The sequence below is a fragment of the Lissotriton helveticus genome, chromosome 7, assembly GCF_964261635.1.
Source record: "Lissotriton helveticus chromosome 7, aLisHel1.1, whole genome shotgun sequence".
In the NCBI taxonomy this organism is placed as follows: Eukaryota; Metazoa; Chordata; class Amphibia; order Caudata; family Salamandridae; genus Lissotriton; species Lissotriton helveticus.
Window position 1 is genome coordinate 114,746,628 of NC_136068.1, and position 25,086 is coordinate 114,771,713.

The 25,086-nt window shown below is 43.6% G+C and overlaps 1 protein-coding gene across 1 annotated transcript in view; it reads right to left on the reverse strand.

Annotated features, from left to right (window-relative positions):
• PCMTD2 (protein-L-isoaspartate (D-aspartate) O-methyltransferase domain containing 2) overlaps positions 1-24,617 on the reverse strand; it is a 162,297-nt gene extending 137,680 nt beyond the window's left edge. The window contains exon 1 of the mRNA XM_078651649.1: positions 24,360-24,617. The gene's annotated coding sequence lies outside the window, so the exon portion shown is untranslated. The remainder of the gene's footprint in view (positions 1-24,359) is intronic.
• Between the last annotated feature and the right edge of the window lie 469 nt (positions 24,618-25,086).

Genomic DNA, 25,086 nt, shown 5'->3' on the forward strand with positions numbered 1-25,086 from the left:
GATTTAGACAGTCCCCACCTTCTGCTAGAGGTGCTCCCAGAAAATGTTTTACTTCATATAGAAGTCTTTAGACCCAAATATAAATTAAGAAAAGAAATAGTACCTTATTTTTAAAACTCAAACGGAATGTTGTAGTATAGTCTAGTTTGAGTGTTCAGAGTCTAGGCAACAACTGTTACACTAAGATGAATAAGAGAGACCATTGGAACAGGGTAAGTTCGGACTAACGACCAGAGAACCAGGGGGACGGTGTACGGTGGGAGCCCCAACAAGCCTTGGGAGCAGCAACAGGCGTGGAAAACAAGATGGGGTAACGTTGGGACCAGAAAGGTTCAAGGGACACACCAAGTGCAGGAGAGTCAAAGCAGGCCCATAGCAAGCAGGGGAACCTACTGACGAAAGAGAAGAGGCTTGAGAGGATCCACAGGCCAAAGGCACAGAAGTTGCAAGAGGACTTCGAGCAGCTCACCAAAGATGAAGGACCATGGTGCAGAGGAATACATTCAGGATGCAGATCTTGGCAGGAAGAGATGCTGGAGACTGATACTTCTTGTAGCCCGAAGATCTCCAGAGTGCAGACCCAACAAGCCTTGACAATGGTAAGTCGACACTTTGCACTGCGGTGTAGTCCCATCAGTTCTGATGAGGGATACTGGCCACAAAATTTCAGAGAGGACAGATCAGGCCTCAATGGAATTGCAAAATCACCACCTGTGCTGCTGAGCCTTTCAAAGTCCGTGGGACGGCAGGAGCAGCAGACCGGTCAGCTTTGTTGCGTTGCCTGCAGATGCAGGGGAGTGACTCCTTCACTCCAAGGGTGATTACTTCGGGTGTCCTTGATTCCCACAGGTATGCTGAAGATCCTGGAAGATGCACAGACACATACAATACCGGGAGCAGCAGGAGTCTTCCTTGATGCAGTCTTGGTTCCAGGCAAAGTCCAGGTGTCCAGACAGTCGAAGAGTGAATTGGTTTCAGGCTTGAGTCTTGTCCCACGATGAATCTGAGAACCCACCCACAGGTAAGCGCTTTTATCGCCTCAATTGTTAGGATGACTGAGGGGTCGCTCCCAGAGGAGGGGATGGACAAAGGGGAGGACATTCCTGTGTCCTTTGTCCAGTTTCGCCCCAGAGCAGGAGCCAAGGGTTCCCTGAACTGGTTCCAACTGGAGTATGCAAGAAGGGCAACAAATGTGCCCTTTAAAGCAGTCTGGTGGCGCTGGCAATCGCACCGACCCATGACCAATACGCTAAGTACTGTCTGGGGAGGTGGTCACACCTCCCTGTGGCAGGAAACCTATTGTTCTATCTTCCCCTGCTCAAGCTTGGCTCAGCTGGAGGAGAGCAGAATCGTGTGTGTCGTTAGCAGCAGCACTAGCTTGCAGTCAGACCCTGAAAGGCTGTAACTGGAAGTACAGGGGGTTACAGCAAGAGAGCCCCCAGTACATGGGATCATACTTCTAAAATTGGAATCGGTGTTGGGGTATGATTCCAACCTGTTTGATACTAAACATGACCGGGTTTGGCACAGCCACTATATAGTTAGACATCTCGTAGTGACTGTTGTCCACTATATGTATAAAAATGTCTGATCGCACTTACAAAGCTTGGCAAATCGACTCCAGAGTTTTTAGGGGTGTCCTGCTCATGCAGGGGCACCCTCACACTTATAGCCAAGCACCCAGCCTACAGGATTGAAAGGCCTGCCTTAGGGGGGACTTGTAGGTTTTAAGGGTAGTTACTTCAGATATAAGGAAACATATCTATTGTAAGTTGTGCTAGCACAAACTTACACTGGCTGCAATGGCAGGCCTGTAGTCACAGATTGAGTGGTCTCTCATGGTTGGCATAATACATGCTGCAGCCTGTGCAAGACCCCTGGTGCACCTATGCTCTGAGTACCGCAGTACCATATACTAGGGACTGATAAAGGTACACCAGTGTACAATCTTGCATGTACTTAAGTACTTGCCATACCAATTTCAGGGAGAAAGCACAGAGACTGGGGTCCTGATTAGCAGGATCCCAGTCAGACCAGTCAGAAACAGCATAGCACCAGTTAAAAAGTGGAGGTAACCATAAAAGCAGATCCTACTTTCCTACAGTATACAAGAAGCCAGTCAGAGAGGTGGTAAACAGGCTATTCTTCACGGTAGAGACAAAGACATGCTGGATGGCCTAGAGTAAATAAAGCCAGAGAATTATAAGCAAGCAAGAGTGAGTAATAAAACACAAAGCCAATGATAAGCAATAGGCGAAATGAATTCATAAGTGTAAGTAAGTAAGTAATGTTTAATGTTTTTGATTAATCAGAACCATTACAAAAATACACGTTAATAAAGTTCATATATATTGAGACAGGTAAAATGCATTTCTAAAAACTAAAAAGTCTCTAATGTAAAAAGCCCCACTCAGTCTGCTTGAAGGGCACATTTGGTGCCCTCCTTGCATAGTCTGGTTCAAACCAGCTCAGGGAGCCGTTGGCTCCCGCTCTGGCACAAAACTGGACAAAGGACATGGGAGAGAGGCCTGAATCGTCCCGACCCTTTCCTAAGGGTACTTAAGGGCTTACCTCTAGGTGGGTCCCTAGATTCATTGTGGAACAAGATTCATTTCAAGACATCACTTCTTCTTCAATGTCTGGGCACTTTGGACTTCGCCCTGGGCATCAAGACTGCAACTAGAAAGTTTGAGTCATTCCAACGAGATACGAGACGCCATCTCAGCCGACAACGTGCATCCGAACAGAGATAATCGATTTTTCAACTCCACATTACCGCGCTGAGTTCAATTCAAGTTACAGCTGCATTTACGCATTGCTAACAGCCGGTCCGTTCCGCACAAAGTATCAGGTGTTCGGACCCCTTTCTCTTACCGTAGCATTTGAACAACTACAGGTTTCAGAGCGGCATATACTCCATAGATTTTGGTTCGCCCTGCAAACCACTATGAGCTGACCATGACGCCATTGCCGTAATTGATCGCACGTGGTATCTCGCTGTTACCTTATTTCTGTCCTAGGAGCGACCTGATTATCCAACTGCAACATTTCAGACATCAAGGCTGTGCCGTTACAATTTATCCAACTTTACCACCTCAGCCAGTGACGTCAACATTCGACGATACACATATTGAAAAATTATGGTATTGTCCTGAGGAAGACACTAATAACGTGTCGAAACGCGTAGACGAAAACCATCTTTCTCATGTATCAGTGGAATCATCAGTAATACAAATTACATGTACCAAGGATATATCTATTGAAAAGAATAATTTTTATTGTTTTTTAATTCATCATCATGTCAATGAACTGTTTTATGACACTATTTTATCAAATGTATTAAATTGTTTTCTCTATACTATTTCAGTGCCTTATTATTATTGATCATTGCCTTGTTTTTTAACTTTGCCAGTTTTTGTTGGTTGCCTGGGTTCTATACTTACCATAAATTGCAACTAGAAAGACTCCTGCTGCCCCTGGTCTCATTTACCTCCTCGTCTGCTGCAACGTCCGGGCCTGTGCTCCATACAGGAACCTTCCAAGGCCTGTGGACATCCAAGACACCTGAAGGAATCTCTCTTGAAGTGAAGGAGTTACTTCCCTGCATATGCAGGCACCGCAATGAAGCTGACCGATCTGCTGATCCCAAGCTCCATGGAAAGCAAAAGGCTCAGCAACACAGGTGGTCGTTCTTCACATCCTTCGAGGCCTGCCCTGTCCTCTCCCCAAGTCTGAGGCCAGTATCCCTCGTCGGAGCCGCAGGAACCGAACCCCTGTGCAACGTGTCAACTTACTGTTGCAATGGCTTGTTGGCTTCCTTCCTGCAAGATCTTCGGTCTCTGAGTAGCCCTAACCTCAAGCATGTCCTGTGGCCAAGATCTTCATCCTCACCACATCACTTGCACCGTGGGCTTGCATCTTTGGTAAGCTGCTCGAGGTCCTCTTGCGACTCAAGTGCTTCCGGCTTGTGAGTCCTCTCAAGGGTCTTCTTTGATTTCTGCAGGCTCCCCTGATTGCTCGGGGCCTGCCCTGACTCCCCTGCTTGTGGCGAGTTCCCAGGACCTTGCTGGTCCCGACACTGCCCCTTCTTCACTTTCCACATAGTTTGCAGTTGCCGAGGCTTGTTCGTGCTTCCAACAGACACCGACCCCTCAACTCTCAACATCCGGCATGTACAGCTCATGAATGGCCTCTGGTCTTCCACAGTGTCGCCTGGTCCTCACAGCTGCTGCTCACCGTCATCTCTCCTGCAACACCCGACATCGGTGGGCATTCATCTGCAGTGCCTCCTGGTCACTCCTGAGTGACATAGACTATGTCCCCTCTGCTTCCAGGTACTTCTCACTTTGAAGCCACCTAGTCTCCCACTGAGTTAGAAGGCATTCCCGATGCCATTCCACACCTATGCACCTGGCTTCCCTTGTGTAGGTATCCTGGTTCCTAGGGTATCCATGAGTGGTATGGCTCTCCAACCTTCTGTCTTCCACTGGGTTTCTTCAGGGTCCACTGGGAAGAGTCCATCTTCTTTAAAATTGCATCCGCGACTTTCCCATTGAATTGTATTGAGCCCGTGGCCATGTTCCCACTCTGCACACAGCCTCTGTGGGGTTCCTGGTTATTTACCTCGGGTGGTTCCTTGGGCCCCCAGAATTTCTACGTCTTCTGGGTCTAGTCTTGAATCGAGTTGTGGTTCGCAAACCACTATTTTAGTGTATGGTTTGGTCTCCCCCTGGCGACCACTGTGTATTCGTGCTATTTATCTGTTTCTATTGAAAAGTTTTGTGTACATTGTGTATTTCTCCGGCTAGGAGATATCTCTATGTGTTAGTGAGTGTCTTATAATAAATAAAAATATATATAAATACACTGTGTGGTTGTTTTTCACTTAATCTATACCAATAAGATTATGTTCTGGTAAAACAAACTTCTGTACACTCCTTCTGGACTAAGCCTGAAGGCTCCTCTCCACAGCTACCACTTAGAGAGTGTTCTAAGGTTGTCTAACACCACTAAAATCACCATAAGAGTTGTCTGGATTAGTGCAGGGTGCCCACTTACATAAGTGTGCACCATATACTAAGCCAGCTTCTCACATCGACGAATGCTTGTTTCTGGAAACCCTCTTTTTCTTTTTCGTAAGGCACTCCATGAGAGTGCATGTTGTTTCAGCTGACACCCTTGTGTGCTACTTCTGAAAGCAGGAAACATGTTGTATATCTTTGAAAATGTTTCCTGCCTCTTCATCAATTATGCATGCCTGGGAGGAACAATGTTCTGTCCATGAGCTTGTTTATTTTGATAGGGGCTCTTTGCCAACATTATGACTTAATCAATCCTCTTCCTCAATATCAAACCCATGCCTTAGGCTCTGGGAGTAATGGAATGAGGCGGACATGCTCGAGTTAAGATATCAAACGAGCAATAAAGAGGCCTTTCTTTTTGTTTTTGTCTTGCTATGTTTGCTGTGCATTCAAAGACAAGTCGAATGTCAAGCTCTGACTTCTCACAAATTCGTATTCATTCTTTTTAAAGGGAGATTGGTGTTAAGTTTCTTTCTCTGACTACAAAGTGAGAGGGTTTATGTGACAGTCTTGCTGGGTACTGGGAGAGTGAATGGAAATATGTCCTTTTTTCTAGATCACAACAAAAGTTAAATGCCTGTAAATGAACTGAGCAAATGTTTCAGAATAAAATTAACATCTAGAAAAGCACAAATAAAGCACATTACTTTGCAATTGTGAGAAATAGTTAAACAAAGAATTTAATTCGATATAAAAAATCAATACACTTGATGTTTACTTCATCATCATATTGTTTGTGAGCTATATAGTTTTATCAGGAAAACTGTATGTCTGTGCAAATGTATTGGTGATTTCAATGGGAAATGTGTTATCTGTGAATGGCCATGGGCTACCACACCAGGCTTTAGTAATATATTTGCAACACTGTGCTCCAAAACGTACCACCAGTTACATACTACATCTTTACCACTCTCCTGCTGAATCAATTTGTTACTGACAGAGGGCAGGAACTTACAACGCAACCTCTTGGTAAAGTCACCAAAGGGTTTTCCCCATTGGTCATATGGACCTTTGATAGTTGACATGAAGCATTGCAAGGGAGGAGACATCAACAATACAGTTCTAGCTTGTGAAGCCAATGTGACTCCACAATAAGGACCAGAATCGCTAAATATGGTTTAAGGGATTTATTTTAGACTACCAATCACTCCAGTATATAACCAAACTAATAATTCATTCTACAGATACAGAAATCCAGCAGATAAGCTGAATATCTCAGTAAGTTGAGCCACAATAAAGTGAGATACAGAAAGGTGACAGCCACAACACTAAAGGAACAAATTAAAGCAAACAGGTGTTCCATAAAGAAACTTCCCTTCTCTCCTCTAAACATGGGTAAGATACAGGAACATCTATCAAGGGCCTCTATTTAGGGAGCATAGAAGGTGTCAGCATGATCAGACTTCAGTGGAAGTCTTGGAAAAAGCAAATAATTGTTTAGCATACTGCTTCACACTTGCAAGAATAAGGAAAGCAGAGAGGTCTGTACCTCAGGAGTCTAAACTAAATCTCTCCCCTCATTGTGAGAACACCAATTTAAATGTAATAATAGATTCAGCAACATCCTTATCTCTTTCCCACCACCAGGAGCCAACAAGATTGTTACTTGAGTGCAACTCCAACATCCCTTCAGTTTTACATTGCATCAAACCTTTGACTGTAGTTCTCATCCTTGCACATCTCTCTGTCCTGGTACATGATGAACAGAAGACCTCTTTTATGCATTCATTTTCCATGTTCACTGGCAAGTTCTCTCCTCCAGGCCTCACAATCAGGACTCTAACAGGACTTTTCACAGAAATCTAAAACTACACATTGATTTAATCAAAAGCAATAAAGGAAGTGTGTGCACACACATTACAAACAACAATTAGAAGAACCAAACAAAATGCTCTTTTACCAGCAACACAGTGCAAGTGTTAACAAAGCACAATTTTTGTATAGCACTTGCATCCTTACTGGAGCCCATTTCTCAGTATTTCTAATGTATACAGAAGAGACTAAAGGAATAAGGAGAGTATGAGGCCTAAGATTCTACTTTATTCCAATTCAATAACTAAGTTCAAGGGATTATGAGACCTAAGATTCTACTTTATTCCAATTCAATAACCAAGTTGGAGGGAGGGACAAAATGCCACATATAGTTCCCAAGTTACCTGGGCAGAAACCTTACAATTCAGCCTCTGAGATAGGTTACATAACACTTTAATCATTTTCCAAGAGCTATAGAGGGTGTTAAAATGCCTCTACCAGAGTTATGGGTCTGAAACGGAATAGCCAGAGGCAGAAGGGCTAAATAGCTATTAAACATGTCAACCACTGAGGCAGACAAACAGAGGAATGCTTGAGCAGAAGGTCTTTACCAGCCTTTATAGCCCCTTCCACTCATTGTCTTTAATGGGTCTCCCACAACCAAATGTTAAAATATTTGATGATTCCTGTGGCTTTTCTAAGACCTGGTCTGATAGGTGTCCCAGGTTTTCTGTAACCTCAGAAGGAGTTCTGTCAACCAAGCACTCTTCCTTTTTAATGAGAGCTGTGGGTAAAAAGGGGACATTCAAATAAACACGGTTTTGGTTAAACCGCCAGAATTCACAAATGTGTGCAGAATGATAGTCATCCCCATGAGAAAAAACACTAAGCAGTGCACTATAAGAAAAAACAAATAACACAATTATGGTGAGATATTAAACAGAAAGGGAATTTATTTAACAGGCATATTTAACACACATTTTGTTGCCTTACTGTTATGCTCTGTGGAATAATGTTCTTTGATTACAGTTCTTTGTCTCAACAGAGTATCGTGGCTTAAAAAGTTTCAGTTTTCTAGTTATGAGTTTAAAAGAACAGAAGAATGTTAAACCCGAAACCAGGGCTTATGAATGCAGTTTATTATTTCAATATAGAACCTGATTATATAGTTTTAATGTCTTTGCCCGTCAGTCTATTCGATATCTCAAAAAATGTAACTTGTGTTAGAATCTATAAGTTTGCAAAGTGAATGCATGTACCACTCTAACTGTGTTGATTCTCAGATGGTAACAACACAAAAAATTATAAAACAACATATTTGAAAGAAAACAAACTATGTTTTTGTTAGAGGAAAAACATGACTTAGACTCTGTTATATTGTAACCACAACATTACTTGATTATGTGATTCAAATCAATATGCAAAACATACAAACTTGTTTTTATTTTAACCTAATAATCTACAGTGTTAATTTTAGCATAGGATTAAATTATCAGTAATTAATGCTATCCTCTGATGCAGGGATCAGAGCTGGGATAGATTTGAAATGAGGCAACAAGAGCCCATTTATTTTCATTGAGTTTCAGTCTTTCAAAAAAATAATTTTTTTAGACCTTAGTCTTTAAAAACATTTGCACAAAAAAACTCATTACTTCAATTTTCTATGAAATTAAAAAACATTTTGAGCAAAGATCAATCCAAATTCACAGCTAATAATGTACAATTTATCCCTAACCTATATTACAATAAAATACTCAGATTTCTGATAAAACTTCATTCACAGACAATAGAAATTGCGTCAAAGCACAAGTTACATCCAAAAACCGCATATCCAATAGTAAATTTACTGCTTGCCCATACTTTTGAAAAACTTTTGAAAAATTGGCCTCAATAAAATCTTCTGTTGTGTTAAAACCACAGACAATCCACTAGAACGTGCATTAAATCCCCTTTCATTGTAAGACCAAATTTACAAATTCTGTCCTTATCTAAAGGGGAGCCATGTGCTTGAGAGGTTAAAACCTTTTGAGGTTAATTAACCCTGCATCTACATTTCAAAAAGCACCATCTTAAACATATATGTGGTATATTTTCTAGATAGAAGAAAGTTTCCTTCTCAAACCAATAGTTCAGTGGAAGGGATACATATTTCCTATTCCTTAAATATCTTAGATCATTTTCCCTGTCCACCAGTTTTGTCACCATTCGGTACTCGGCTTTACTAACTTTTATTAGCTCTGTATACTGCATTATATTGTTAATTTCTTGCAAAGATCGTGAATCTTTTCTCTGGCGGATCTTGCCTAATTTAATTTACTATTCATAATTTCCTTTTTACATAGTGTTGATATTTTGGGGAACTTGTCGCCATCTATTTTGGGACAGAATTTATACGTCTCTACAAATGCTAAATAACTCCATGCAGTTAGGCCTGTTTTGTCCTAATAGCCTGGACCATGATGGAAAGTGGTATGGAGAGTAATCTTTTTAAGCACCTACCCTCTTCAGGATCCCAGTTTGTTTTCCTATTAATACAAAGTACCTCCACACCATATTGGACCTGTGGGCATATCATTCCCTGATACACTGCCAATATAGATCTTGAGGAGGGACATCCAAAAATTTGATCAAATTACTTAAGTCCCTCTACCGATGAAAGGGCTTTTGCCTGCAGGAATTCAATTTACTCTTTCCATGACAGACTTTAACAAACCACATCCCCAGATACATATAGTTACAAACTATGTCAATGAAGGCATTATACAGAGTCCAGTTAACCCTTTTGCTGCTAGGCCATCCCCTCCCCCTCAGTGCTAAGCCTTTTTTGGGCTATTTGGGGTAGTTTGCGCTTAGGCCTCCATAACTTTTTGTCCACATAAACTATCCTTACCAAATTTGCGTCCCTTTTTTCCCAACACCCTGGGAATTTTAAGGGCTTGTTGATTCCCCTGGAGGGGACCAAGAAATTAGCCCAAATATAGCTACATTTAGTTTTTTAGGGAAAATGGGAAAAAAGTGCTGCAGTAGAAAGTGACTGTTTCTTTCATGAAAATGACACCAACAAAAGGTTTGCGTTGCTAATATAACCATCTTCCCAGCTTTCAGGAACAGACAGACTTGATTCAGAAAAACAAATATTTTAGCACAGTTTTGGCATTTTACTGGGAGATATTCCATTTTTCCTATTTGTTGTGCTTTATACCTCCTTTCAGGTTTTGGTGGAAATGGGTGTGAAAATTGCATATAATTCTGAATTCATCAAAGGGTCATTTGTGTAGATTCTTCAAGGTTTTCACAAAGAAACTAGTGTTGAAATAAAAAATATATTGAAAATTAGTCAGAAAAAAACTGTCATTTGTCACAGCGTTTTCATTTGTAACTTCTTGTCACGAAGGCTGATTTATTAAAGCAATATAAAACGATTAAAATGCTAGACCCTTGTGGTTGCAGGGATATACAGGGTTTGTGGGTTTTCCAAGAACTTGAGGTACCCAGAGCCAATAACTGTACTGCACCTTGCAATGGTTTTTCATTGTGTACCAGGCATAGACCAATTCATATGGTGAAATATAAAGAGTGAAAAAAGTTCTGAAGGAAACTCATGTATTTCTGAAATGGGCACAAGATATGGAGTTTAGAAGCAGTTGTTATTTGCACATCTCCGAATTTGTGGGTATCCATACTAGCATGTGCATTAAAGGGCATTTCTCAAATAGTCTTCTTTCTTACACACTGGCTTACATTTTGGAAGGCACACATGCAGACAAATACAATTAGTAATAACATTTCTAATACTATTCTGTGTTTCCCTAAGTCTCACAATAAAAACGGTACTACGATTGTGTGGGTAGGGCTAGTACCTGTGACAGGAAAGACCTCAAAACGCAATATGGGAACATCAACTTTTTAGACTGAAAACTGACCAGTTTTTGCAATATGCCTAGCAGTGGATGTTGGCCCTAGCTCAGCCAGCACATAGGGAAACATAGCAAACATGTACATTTTTTAAAACTAGGCACCTAGGGAAATCCAGGATGGGCTGACTTGAGTGGCTCTCACCAGGTTGTTTTACACAGAATCCCCTGCAACCCTCAAACTTTCACTAAATAAACACATTTTCTTCACATTTCTATGATGGAAAGATCTGGAATCTGTGGGGAGCCACAAACTTCCTTTCACCCAGCATTCCTCTAAGTCCTCTGATATAAATGGTTCCTCACTTGTGTGAATAGGCGTACTGCCTATGACAGAAAACGGCCCAAAACACAACATGGATACTCAAATTTTTCCACTCATAACGGACCCATTTTTTGCTAACTGGGTAGCTGTGGATTTTAGCCCTAGCTCAGTCGGCACTAAGGGGAACCTGGAAAACCTGTCAATTTTTTAAAACTAGATATCTAGGGGAATCCAGGATGGGGTGACTTCTGTGGCTTTCACCAGGTTGTTTTACCCAGAATCTCTTTCAACCCCATGTCAGGAGCCACAAACTTCCCCCACCCAGTATTCCCCTAAGTCTTATGATGAAATGGTACTTCACTTGCTTGTGTAGGACTAGTGTAGGAAACAGCCCAAAATGAAATATTGACACATCACATTTTTCCAATCAAAACGGACCCTTTTTTTGCAGTGCGCCTAGCTCTGTATTTTGGGCCCTAGCTCAGCTGGCACCTAGGGAATTATAGCAAACCTGAACATTAAAAAAAATTAGACACCTACGGGGAATGCAGGATGGGGTGGCTTGTATGGATCCCATGAGGTTTTTTTACGACAATGCACTGAAAACTTCAAACTTTGCCTGAAATCATGTATTTTCCTTGCATTTCTGTGATGAAAATTTCCGGAATCCACAAAATTCCTACAGAAATGGATGTATGACATTACACGCATGCTTTTACCACGCATGCCTTTACAACGCGGTATTTACAATGCATGCCTTTACAACGCATAGCGCTTTGGGGTGCTGAATAGTGAATAGTTTAATTTACTATTCCAACTCCAGTCCCCGTGGATAGTAGGGAAGGTGTTGGATAGTAAATTAAATCTATTCCCTATCCTAGAGCGCCCCAGAGCGCAATGCGTTGTAATGGTTTTCGTTGTAAATACCGCATTGTAAAGGCACTACGTTGTAAAAGTTGCGTTGTAAAGGTTGTACACCTACAGAAATTAATAAAACCAAAGACAGTGGGGTGGCTTGCGTAAGGACTCCTATTGACCTCGGTTTGATCTGTTTCTGTTGCAGGCAGACCACACAAGTGCCGCAGCATTTTTATTACCACAATTGGGGTAATGCTGCATGGTAGAAATGTTGTGGATTTCCCCAGATTCCGTACGTTTCCATCACAGAAATGTAGGTAAAATGTGTGATTTCATGCAAAGTGTGAGGTTTACAGGGCATTTTGGGTAAGAAAACCTTATGGTATTCACACAAGACACGCCTACCTGGAATCCCCTGGTTGTGTACTTTTCAAAAATGTCTGTGGTTGGTGGCTTTCCATGGATGGCGGCCGAAAATACCCCAAATCCCGCAGCTACCCCTGTTGCTGATCTTTCCATGTAGCACTTTAGGGCCTTGTGTGTCAAGCTCTCTTATCCCACTCACACAAATGAGTTACCATATTTATAAGGAGACTTGGGGGAATGCTGTGTGGTAGGAAATTTGTGGCTACCCGCTCATTCCAGAAGTTTTCTTCACAGAAATGTTAGGAACATTTGTTTATTTAGGTTTGCAGGGCATTGTGGGTGGGAAAATGGTGTGGGATGCATACAAAGCACACCACCCTGGACACCCTCAGAAGTCTAGTTTTCAGAACTGCCTGGGTCTGGTAGGTTTTTCCAGTTGGCAGCCTACCCAAACCCAAAAGTGCAGCTGTTCTCCATTGCAATTGGGAAGATACTGGGAGTTAGACAAACTCTCCTGGCCCATTTATAACAAGCACTGGCGTTGCCAATAGGTCTCGCAGTAGGAAAGTTGGAGCTATTACAATTGCAAATAACAATGCCTTTTATTTTTGTTTTCATTTTAAAAACATAAAGGTGTTTGTCATTTACAAAACCAATAGCTTCAACTTTCCTACTGCGAGACCTATTAGAAATGCAATAGGTCTCGGATTTATTTGAGTTACAGCTAATGGCATTGTAAATGGCAATGTTTTTTAGCCATGTGTTATGGAGCGTATGCATGTGGTGTGTAGTGGAATTATGTGGGTTGGATTGGAATTGTTAGTTGTTGAATTGTGTGGCGTGAAAATGTGTGGTGTGAATTGTATTTGTGTAGTGAAATGGTGTGGCATGGTAGAATGTTGTGGGTAGAAATTATGTGGTATTGAGTTTACTTGAATTGTGTGGAGTGGGATTGTGTGTTATTGAGTAATTATGTGTAATGGTATTTTGTGTTGTGGAATGGTATGTGATGGAGTTTAATTAAGTGGTGTGCTGTAGAATTTTGTGGCATTATGTGGAATTCTGTAGTGTGGATTAGATGTATGTGGTGTGTTGTGTTATTGTGTTGTTGAGTTGAATTATGTGGATTGATGTCAAATTATGTGGAGTGTTTGTGCGTGTGGTTGTGTGTGTGGTTGTGTGTATGTGGGTGTGATTGTGTGGTTGTGTGTGTAGTTGTGTGTGTGGTTGTGCGTGTGGTTGTGCGTGTGTGGTTGTGTGTGTTTGGTTAGGTGTGGTTGTGGTAAACAGTAGTTTATTAATTGAATGTGCATTGAAAAAGACTACACCTCACCCAAGCCATTCTTATAGCTTCAGGGGCTGGGAACAGTCTGAATTGTCACACTTGGCAGCGCTGGCAGAGGCCATGGGTGGTGCAAGCTGCAGTGGCCTCATGACTAGGTCTCTGGCTCTTATTTATTTCCAAATTAAGCACTGAGCTAAATATTACCTATCCTGTAATATGATTATCAAGTCAAGTCAAAGTATGCTTTTATTATCAGGAGCACTGCCTCCAGCCTGAAAAAAATACTCCAGTACCAAAAGTGAGCCCCCCTGTTGCACACTATAAAAATATTAAATCCGGTGCAGCGATAGCTGGGCCAGCAGGTTTGAATAGTAAACACTGGTATCATTTCTCTGCTTGTCCCCCATGTGGAAGATGGCTCTTGGTTCTAAGAAGTGGAAACCTACCAGAGTGCGTGGGGGCCAGATGGGGCCATCTGCCCTGCAGGATCTGTATTTAGCAAGAGATGGAAAATAGAACAGGCACGCCCAGGCCAGGCAGGTGACAGATCTCACCCGGACCTACTCGTTTATTATTGAATGACTCGGGTGATGACTGAGGCCACTTCAGAGCGTACACATGGGTCTTCCAACTCTCGGACACAGTTTTAGAGAAAGAGACTTGTTGGTGAAACAATGCAAGAGGAAATCAGATAAGTGTCTGAAGAGATAGAAAGCAAGGGGGTGAAGTCTGCAACACAGGATGAGATGAGCAGCGTTCCCTTCTTGTGTACTTCCGCCGCCCTGCCCTAAAATGTAAAACAACGAGCTTATCATACAGAGATCGGACAGGAGAACGAGGGCATCCTTAACTAATGTTTGTGACTAAAATGCAAGGCGTGAACCTTTAATTCCATTTAATTCAGGTGTATTAACAATTAACATAAGAAGAAAAACTAAAGTTAAGAACACAAAATACCCACGTGCAAACAAAACGGTAGTAGATTCATGCTCACACAGGTTTGTGCAGCAGCATGTTTCCTACCTTGCATGTCACACATAACGCTCCCTGAACCCCAGAGCAGTTGTTCTTGGCGCCTGCTACGCTTGGTTGGGGTTGGTGTGGAGTGCGCGCCTTTGTCGGGGTGTGAACATGACATCCTTATGCGACGGGGGAAGGCAACAGTGCTGACTCTGTCTGACCCTCGTTTCCGGGAAACCAGCTCCACCGGTCGGTCAGGGAAGACTGTTTTACTGAAAACAAAAAATGTGCCCACCCGACCTCCTGCTGCGAAGAAAGATATTGAAAAATGTAACCCATCAAACTCTGACAAGCGGCCGGACTGCACCGCGCTGCACGCATGCTCGACTCATCTGCCTCTTTTCAGCTGAGAAATCAAATTCCCTATCAAACAAAGGAGACGCTAGGTTTAAAGAAGTCGCGTCAGTATAAAATGGCAGAATAGGGACTGGTTTGAGTGGTTTACCTATTCATCTACGCTCGGGCTACTTTTCGAACATTAGGAAACACTGCCTTTACCTTAGAGTTGGTAAGACAGCTCAGTGAGATAAGGAACTTGCCACAGAGATTTGTACACAGTTCGAATGTCACAAGTTTCAGTCATGGTTGGAACCGCTCAACATTTCAATTTCATCCCTTTAACGTTTGCAAAGGGAGTGACGTGTAGTGCTGTCTCGGTGACACCTGATATTTGCAATAAAAAATGTTGCAAAACATTTTTCCCTCCCACGATCTGAAACGAGATATTACTGAAGCCATGGTTAGCCCAAATACATTAAAAGTTGAGCTTACTGTGTGTCTCTTTTCACCAAAACCTATTTAAAGAGTTCAGGTTAGCAACGTGAAGAGAAAGAGATTGTCATTTACTCAAGAGGACTGCACTTACAGCAAGGGGGGGATCACGTTAAAGGGGCTGTTTGAAGCGGGACCGAAAACGATCGGTTTCGCGATCGCTTTTGTAGACAAGAGCAGAAAGGTACAAAGGGCAGAGGAAAGGAAAAAAGGGAAGCGAACACAAGGGAAGAAAAGAAAGAAACAAAGATGAATGAAGGAATGGCGCTTGTAAGAAACATTGAGAAAGAAACAGTTTAAAAGTGTAAGGCCGGCCTGCGGCCGGCCATGAATAATTACAAGCACATAAACAGGCATGCTGTGACGGAGGTGTGAGAGGTCTGGCAGGGAACAGATGGCCTGGCCGTGAAGCAGGGGGCGGGGCAGCGCTGGGGAAGCCTGTGGGAGGGTAATTGATGCCTTTGATGTGGGGAGGGAGGAGAGCCTTTTGCGAGCCTTGTGCAGGAGAAATGAACAGATGTCCGTGAGGTGTGGGAGGAGTGCCTGATGCGCGTTCAGATGGTTCACGTGAACTGAAAGAAAACCGCGGCTGAAAGCCCTTTGGTTTGACGAGGATTTTGCCGACTTGAATTCTCGCTCCGCTCGATGCGCTTGCGCGCATCGATAGGTCGCGAGACCTTAAAACAACAACCAAAAGAATCAAATGTACTCTTGCTTGCCATTGCAATGGGATTCTTTAGTCCACAGGGAAGCAGAAAGACTGTTGTGGCCTGATGTTAGCCTATGAAAGACTCACCCTGTCACCCCATTATTTATGAGTGGATGTGGTGCAGCAGACAGAGCTGCAGACTCAGGACTGGGGATCCGGGTTCACGGATCGGCGTCGACTCGCCACTCTGTGATTCTGGGCAAATCACTTAATCTCTCCGTGCCCATGGACAGCGCCTGGATACCCTCACGGGCGATAAACTGCACTTTATAAATCTACAAATTATAATTTATAATTATCATTCTATGTTTTCCAAGCCAGCAGTGACTAGACACATGTGTGCTTGCAGGCAATGTTTATTGCAATAGAAGGGAAATAAATTGTGAAAACCTACCCACTGTACCATAAAACAGGCCCACATGCTGACTTGTATGACCAGCCCATCAAGTACAGTCTGATTGCCCTCTAGGCCAGTCTGACACTCTTTGCACATGTATTGCATTGTATTCTAATTGCATTTTTATAGCGCTTGCTACCCCTGATGAGGCGTCAAAACGCTTTTTTCGGAGAGTAGCACGCTAATCTGGGACCCATTGAGGATTAGTGTTGAATTAGTATAGTGAAACATGCAAGTCAATTTTAAGTGGTGGATAGGTTAGTCAGTTATTTGGATTCGGAAGGATAGCAGAAGGATAGAAGAGGAAAAAAGGTTTGTATTTATATAGCGCTTGTTACCCCTGATGGGGTTTTGAAACACGCTACTCTGGAAACCCATAAAGGATTAGTGGTGAATTAGTATGGTGAAATATGAAAGTAATTTGAGTGGTGGATATTAATTATGTGGAGTAAGAAGGATAGTGGAGGGATAGAAGGAGAAGAAAGTTTTCCATGCATATAGCACCTGTTACCCCTGATGGGTGTTGAAGCGCTTTTCTGGCGAGTAGCACGCTACTCCGGAACCCATGAAGGATGTGTCTGTAAATGTAGCTGGGCCCAAAATGAGGTGCCACAGTGGGCAAAATACCATGCCACCAGTGGCTGAGATTAATTCAAACATTCCATCCATCACTGTTTATGTACACTTTAGTTTGTCCTCGTAAGTGTGAATGACTGCCCTAGCACTGGCAGCCTCTTTGAGGCAAAGGCTTGCATTATAAATGACTGGTAATCACCTCAGTGAACAGGTCTTTAAAATCCACATTCATGGCGGCCATTAGCTGACCAAAGCAGTTGCAGCTCCTCCGCTAAGGCGTAGGAGCGTCGCCTCACTGCTTTAGCTGCAAGCAGAATACAAAAAATAAAATAATAACATTTGTTATTAGCATTTTTTGTATTCTGCTTGCAGCTGAAGCCAGGTGGGAGTGGCTGGGCCTCCCGCATCACAGGAAGAGAAGTGGTGGCAGTACCTAAAGTGCGCATGATGCTGTGGCTATCATGCACAGTCTGTAGAGATATGACTATTCCCTTGAAGCATATATTGGGTCTGGCTAGATTCTAGCTATAGCACCTTCATTAATACAATCATGGAAACATACAATACAATTCAAAAGGTACACAGATATTTATTAAAATGACAAAGATAAAAATCAATTCACAATTATAAATCATCTATTACAAAAGAACACACAATTAAAATTATTGGTCAACTAAAAAACAGTTAGACAATTTCTTGTGACCTGCACAATGAAACGGACAGACAAAAAGTTGCAAAACATGAAACTTGTAAGATACAGTTGTACATTCAATCCTGCAATTTGATCACTCCCTGGTTATGTAAACCAAAACTTGTATATCACCAAGGGAGGAAACAGTTTGAATTGTACTGGGTTTTGGGCGTCGACGCGTTTCGGTGGTAGTGCAGTGTTTATCTTCCACCTTTTTCAAGACAAAAAGTCAGTTGTCTGTCTTTTTACAGGATCTTTGTGATTGTCCTGTAATTGAATATGTCGTAGTGGAAACGATGTACACCACAGTACTGGGCAATTGAAATGTTTCTTAAAGTTGCCGGACTTGTTTCATCTTAACAGTGAGTAGATTTCGTGTTATATGTCACGCACTTCATGTGGGTTCAATTGAAATGCCAATTTGCTTGTAGTTTTGCCGCCGTTACGAGGGAATCATAAATACGAATTCCAAACGTCTGCGCGGTAACTTTGTCTGGAGACGATACTCTCCTTTAAATGCGGATGAATCGCGCTGTCTCTGGGTGTCTGGTTCCTCATGCGAACCAGACACCCAGAGACAGCGCGATTCATCCGCATTTAAAGGAGAGTATCGTCTCCAGACAAAGTTACCGCGCAGACGTTTGGAATTCGTATTTATGATTCCCTCGTAACGGCGGCAAAACTACAAGCAAATTGGCATTTCAATTGAACCCACATGAAGTGCGTGACATATAACACGAAATCTACTCACTGTTAAGATGAAACAAGTCCGGCAACTTTGAGAAACATTTCAATTGCCCAGTACTGTGGTGTACATCGTTTCCACTACGACATATTCAATTACAGGACAATCACAAAGATCCTGTAAAAAGACAGACAACTGACTTTTTGTCTTGAAAAAGGTGGAAGATAAACACTGCACTACCACCGAAACGCTTCGACGCCCAAAACCCAGTACAATTCAAACTGTTTCCTCCCTTGGTGATATACAAGTTTTGGTTTACATAACCAGGGAGTGATCAAATTGCAGGATTGAATGTACAACTGTATCTTACAAGTTTCATGTTTTGCAACTTTTTGTCTGTCCGTTTCATTGTGCAGGTCACAAGAAATTGTCTAACTGTTTTTTAGTTGACCAATAATTTTAATTGTGTGTTCTTTTGTAATAGATGATTTATAATTGTGAATTGATTTTTATCTTTGTCATTTTAATAAATATCTGTGTACCTTTTGAATTGTATTGTATGTTTCCATGATTGTATTAATGAAGGTGCTATAGCTAGAATCTAGCCAGACCCAATATATGCTTCAAGGGAATAGTCATATCTCTACAGGTTCAATACCCTATTTTCCCTTGTTTATTCCAAGGGGTTCCTCTCTCCTTTTTCAATAAAATATCATGCACAGTCTGCCAGCCCCTGTCTGAGCGCCAAACCACGGCTCTCAGACCAATCACAACGCTGCTAAGGCAGTGTGGTGATTGGCCATGTGATTCTGGGAAGCTGTGAGCTTCCTGCCGAGAGGATGGAGAAAGAAGAGGCAGTGGTCGGCGGTAAAGAGGTTAGTGTTTTTTTTTATTATTATTCCCCCCCTCCCCTCGTTTGCCCTTCCCACCACTCCAGGTCAGTAGCAGCCGCTAATGGACCAAAGTCAGACCCAAACCTACCAGTTTATCATTTAAAGTCTGCAGCCGCGATGTTTAGTATCCTCCCAAGACGCCCACTACCAAAATGATCATGGTATTCAGGGCCAGATCGGCGCCTTGTGATGACCATTACTTAACAACTCAACACGTTTGCTCAGTACATGATAGCTTCCGATCGCTAAATATAATTAATGTTTTTTAGATTTTAACAGCATGGCAGCACTTATGGCATTATGATTGTTTCCTCTGGATGAGCTATTATGTTTTTTTAATACTGGATGAATTTAATTATACTTTTTTTTCTATTTACAGTGATTTTTTTTTTTTGATAATCAAATGTATTTGCATTTGAAAAACCAAACATACAAAAGGACAGCATATGATTGCATAGTAGATCAAAGTCCATCTCCGGCAGACAACAAAAACCCCAGCCATGATTTAACCCCTCCCATGCTCATGACGAGCTGGGCTCGTCATGAGCCACGGCGCTCCGGTGCTCATGACGAGCTCAGCTCGTCATGGCCCATGGAACGCTCAGGTGCGGGGAGAATTCCCCTGCTGTGCTGAACGTTCCACAGGAGCCAATGCACCTGTGACGAGCTCAGCTCGTCATGAGCACAGGAGCGCCGTGCCTCATGATGAGCTGAGCTCGTCATGAGCATGCGGGCGCTGTGCGCGCCCCCTCCCCCCCAGCACAGCGGGGGAATAACCCCTGCAGCGAAGGGGTTAAAGCATTTGAGCAAGCCACCCCATTTGAAAAACAGTATAACAATATAGGAGAGAGATCAAGCACATACCTCCAAAACAGTAGGTTTAGCCATTTGCTCCATACCTTATGACATTTCTCAGGACATCCCCGGACCTCAAAGAGGGGTTCCTCCTGGGCCGCGCACCAATCCACCCCCCGTCACAACTCGTATGGTAGGGGTTTAGCCTGAGCCCAGGCTTCTGCGATGTCTCGCTTGGCCACCGCCACTGCGGTGACCAGAAAGTGCTTGTCAGCTCTAGAGCCATCCAGGCCATCAAATACTCCCAGAAGAAGGTGTATGGGATCATGAGGGACCTGCCACCCCGGAGTTTGTGTAAGTTCAGATTCCACAACAGACCAGAATGGGGCAAGACCAGGGAACAACCAGACCATGTGATAGAAATTGGCCGGGGCTTGGCCACATCGTGTACACTCTGAGAAGGGGGCGCAGTCCTGACCTGTATAGGCGCGCAGGGGTAAGATATTCCATGTGAATGTAATAAAGTTGGATGAGACGTAGTTTAGAGGAGGTCGTCAGAGTTTTGGGGGCCATAAGGGTGTCGCACCAGTCTGCCTCGTCTAGGGGACCCTGCCATCCCTCCCAGTGGGTTCGCAGCGAGTCTAGGGTGGTAGGGCCATTGTTCACTGGGGAGCGGTATATAAGTGACACCCCTACTTTGTCCAAGTTTCCCATCATGACCTGGGCTTCCAACGGGCTAAACTTAGGAAGTGACGTGCCTGGTGGAATATGCATGGTAAGGGCGTGGCAGAGTTGTAAATACTTATAAAATTGAGTGGCGTGAAGGGAGTGATGCTTCTGCAGATCGGGGAAGGCCCTGACGTGGTCTCCAACCCAGACGTCTCCAAAGAGCACGATCCCGACATGATCCCACTGCCGAAAGCCTTCAAGGGTCGATGCTTCTCGCTGCTACGTGCCGTGCCGCAGAGGTGTAGGTTGGGTATGTCTTTTGTCCCATCTCGCTCAGAGCAGGGCAGAGCGCCAGGCCACTAGGACTGCTCTGGTGATAGATGGAATTGTTTGTGGGATGGGAGCCCCATACAAGTATGCCTGGATTTGCAGGAAGTCCATAGTTCTAAGCTCAGTCCAGTAGGCCGGGTCAGACCAGCCTCCAGTGAACCAGTCATGGATGACAAGGAGTCTGATGGGCAAATAGTAGAGATGAAGAATTGTCATACCTATGCCTCCGTAAAAGGGCGGGATCTGGCAGTGAGCCAAGGCTATACGCGGTCTCCCACCCCCCACAGGAACCTGATAGTTACCTCATCAAAGTCTCTGAACCAACTACCCAGAAGGTGAAAGGTGGTATTCTGAATAATGTATAGGAAACAGGGGAGGATCATCATTTTAAAGAGGGCCTCTCTTTCAAGGGGATTGAGGGGAAAGGATTGCCTGCCAAGTGGGGCACCAGTAAATCTCGATATGTTGCATAATACTCTTGTGGGAAGCCATCTGAGCCTGGTGTCTTCCCAGAATGCAATAGGGAAATATCCACATGTATCTCTTCTGGGGTGAAGGTAAGGTTGAGGTCTGTTGATTCGGCCTGGTAAGGCAGGGGAGCCAGACCTCTGTTCGTTCTACCAAATCAAACAGAGAGGCCCCAGGGGGTTGGGCTGAACAGAACTGGGCATAGTAACCTGCGAAAGCTTGGGCAATGGCCCAAGAGGTGCAGTGATGGTTCCAGCGGCGTCTCGGATTTCAGGGATAATTCTATTAGCCTTGGAATAGGAGACCAAGTTTTGAAGCAACTTTCCATTCTTCTCACCCCACCCATACACATGGGCCACAGAGGAGCGCCACAGCATCTTGGCAGAGTCCAGGGACATCTGACAGATCTCATCCCAGATCGCCGCAAGCTGTCTGGCGGGTTGAGCGTCTTCAGTGTCTGCAAGGGTCAATTCCAGCCGCATGGCTTGCGCCTCAAGCTGGGTCAGGCAAACAGTCTGCGCCGTCCGCTTCGTGTGCACCAGACCTCTGGCCACGCCAAGTAAGGTGGCCTTACCGGCCTCCCATAGTGTGCCCGGGGAAGGGACCGAACCCTGGTTGGTAAGAAAAGAGTGCTGCAACTCTACTGCAAGTGCATCTTTAATCTTCTATTCCTGCAAAAACCACAGGTTCAGAAGCCAGACCGTCCGCCTCCCATCAGTGGTGCCTCCCAAACGTAGGGAAATGTCTGAATGGTTCGAGATTCCACGGGGGAGAATAGAGATGCTAGAGACCTGTTGGCAATCGGTGGCAGGCAGAAGGAGTTGGTATGGTGGGCGCTGAAGTGTGAGTATACTCTTTCCACTGGGGGTTCCAAATCCTCCAGGCATCACACAGACCCAGGGCAGCTGACCAATCCGATATCCTCTTGGAGTAAGTTAGGCGCGATAAGGATGGTTCACCCGTTGTGTCAAGTGACGGCTGCATAACCACGGTCAGAGTTTTAAAGGCACTATAGCACGTTATGGATGAAATTACGGCAGTTTTAATGGACTAAACAATTGTACATAATGTATTATCAGTTACTGATTCAAGTGCGATTAAAATTGTGCTCCAGTGACAAATGACAGCCATGAAGTCCACTGGGCAAGCATGGCACTATCGATTGTACTGTAACATTGTTAGGGTTTTTATTAACTTAAAAAATAAAGTATTGAATTGAGCTACCGGTCTTTGAGAGACACTAGTTCTCCTGGCATGTGCTTTAGTCAACCTTGGCTAACTTTTGAAATTATAGTTTCTTTATCCTGCCGTGTCTGAGCATGCCGAGTCGAAGCAGCGATGCTGGCCTGGTGGCTAAAATTCAGCGGACTCTGCCCTAATCCGCGTGCTATTCCAGGGCAAAAGTCCTAAAAAATAGAAGTGGGGGGACGCTGTCACCGGAAGTGATGTCACGACAGGAAGTGACGTCACGAAAGGTGGCTTGCACCATCAGGCTCATTGACTTCCCTTGCTCACCCCTTAGATGCGATTGCATCTGAGAAGTCAGCGCGTGAGCAGCGTGCTGTGAACTCCGAGCTCCTCATCCCAGAAAGGCCAAAGAGTGAAGTCCAGCTGTTTGGCAGGGGGGGACGGCGTCCACCCGGTAAAATAAGTGGGGGGACGCCGTACACCTGCTTGGTACCCCGTATAGAGCCCTGTGCTATTCCCTAACATCTCATAATAGGTGGTATTTATCGCACTCGATAGATAACGTACGTCGTGATTTGTTACCACCTCTTCTCGTGATCAGGGCTCTAGTCCGCATGCTATTCCCTAATATCTCATGATAGGTGGTATTTATTGCACTCGATAGATAACGTGCGCCGTGGTTCGTTGCCACCTCTTCTCGTGATCAGGTCCTAACAGTTTCATCACCATATCTTATTGTGGTTGTGTTCATTTGATAGGGAGGATATAGGTGGTTGTAGCTCCTGCTCTCTTGTTGTGATACACAAAGGATCACTGTGGGCTAATGTGCTTGGTGCCAAAGTATGCTATCCTCAATCTAGACCTTACAGGCTCCGCTAATGAGGTTTGTCTCAGAGTTTCGTCCTTTAAAGAGTGATTAAAGTAAGTTGGTAAATAAAGATGTTATTACGTCATGTAGGAGCATGCAGATAACATTTATAACACACCACTCTGAGGGCCCGATTCACAGAACTAACTTAAGACAAAATCCTAAACTTACTATTTTTAGTATTCACAGAAGTTAGGATTTTGTCTTAAATTTGTCTTAAGACAAACTTAAGACAGACTTAAGACAAAATCCTAACTTAAGTCTGTCTTAAGACTGTCTTAAGTCTGTCTTAAGTTTGTCATAAGACAAACTTAAGACAAAATCCTAACTTCTGTGAATACCAAAAGTAGTAAGTTTAGGATTTTGTCTTAAGTTAGTTCTGTGAATCGGGCCCACAATTCTGTGCTGTACATGAAATGAATGATTGCACCAGTATAAATAAAGTGAAATTAGGTACATAGAATTATCTTTCAGGGGATGTACAAAATATATTTTACAGGACAAACTCAGCTTTTTAAAAAACCACTTGGCTTTCTTTTATTGCCTCAGCAGGTAATATGTCAGAGCAGTGAACGGATGCTGCAGAGAACTTTTCAGCACAGGGGTCATGTTTGATCATGGCCAGCCCAGCCTTTCATCTTTCCAATGTCTATAAATTGTGAAATAAAAATGATTTAAGCACCGAGCGACAACCCAGCTGGCGGCGCGCGCTTCATATACAATAAATGTCAGCCAATTTATTTTTCCCCGTTCGCCGATCACTAGAGTGAAAACTCACCCGCTCGTGCACGGGCGGCGTTCAGTGGTCCAATCCTTGCAGAAAGTCAGAGAGGTCTGCTGACCTGCTGCGGCCTGGTTCCCGCAGACTCCCGATCAGAAGTCCCCTTGTGAGTGTTGGCAGGATGGGGCGTTCCTAAATGGACCGACAATTGGGGCTGGCTTTACACCGGGGTGTGAAAAGCCCCAGCAAACTGCAGCAGTAACGAAGGTGTCCAGAATCACCCAGAGCGGATGTGTCGTCAGCTACCTAGAGTGTGTTTTTCGCCTCTACTTTGATATAAAACTCTCTGAAGATGTGTTCCTTGTTGTGCTTGCTTATACCGCCCTGCACCCACTGAACTCTCAGCCATGGTTCAAAATGTATCAGGCTACCCTCCCCCAAAAGCGCTTCTGCGACTCGTCAAACATGTGAGAGAGCACAAGTTTGAAAAAATGTATAAGTACGCCATATTTACAAGCACGTAGTTAGTTTAAACATGTTTTGCACACGAGTGTTTTATATTCAATAGTAAAATGAATAGAATGTTAAGTAGAGTAACCATAATTATAACGGTGTGAGATTAAATGTAGAAATGTTGGAGTATATGTGAAAACCTCATCTCTCATGTTAAAAGAGTCATGTCCGAATTAAATGTAACTTGGATTCCAGTATTTTGTGTAGGCCTTAGGGCAATTCACAGCAAACCTGAACGTGCTGCTAAAATGATGTGAGATAAAGTTGACAT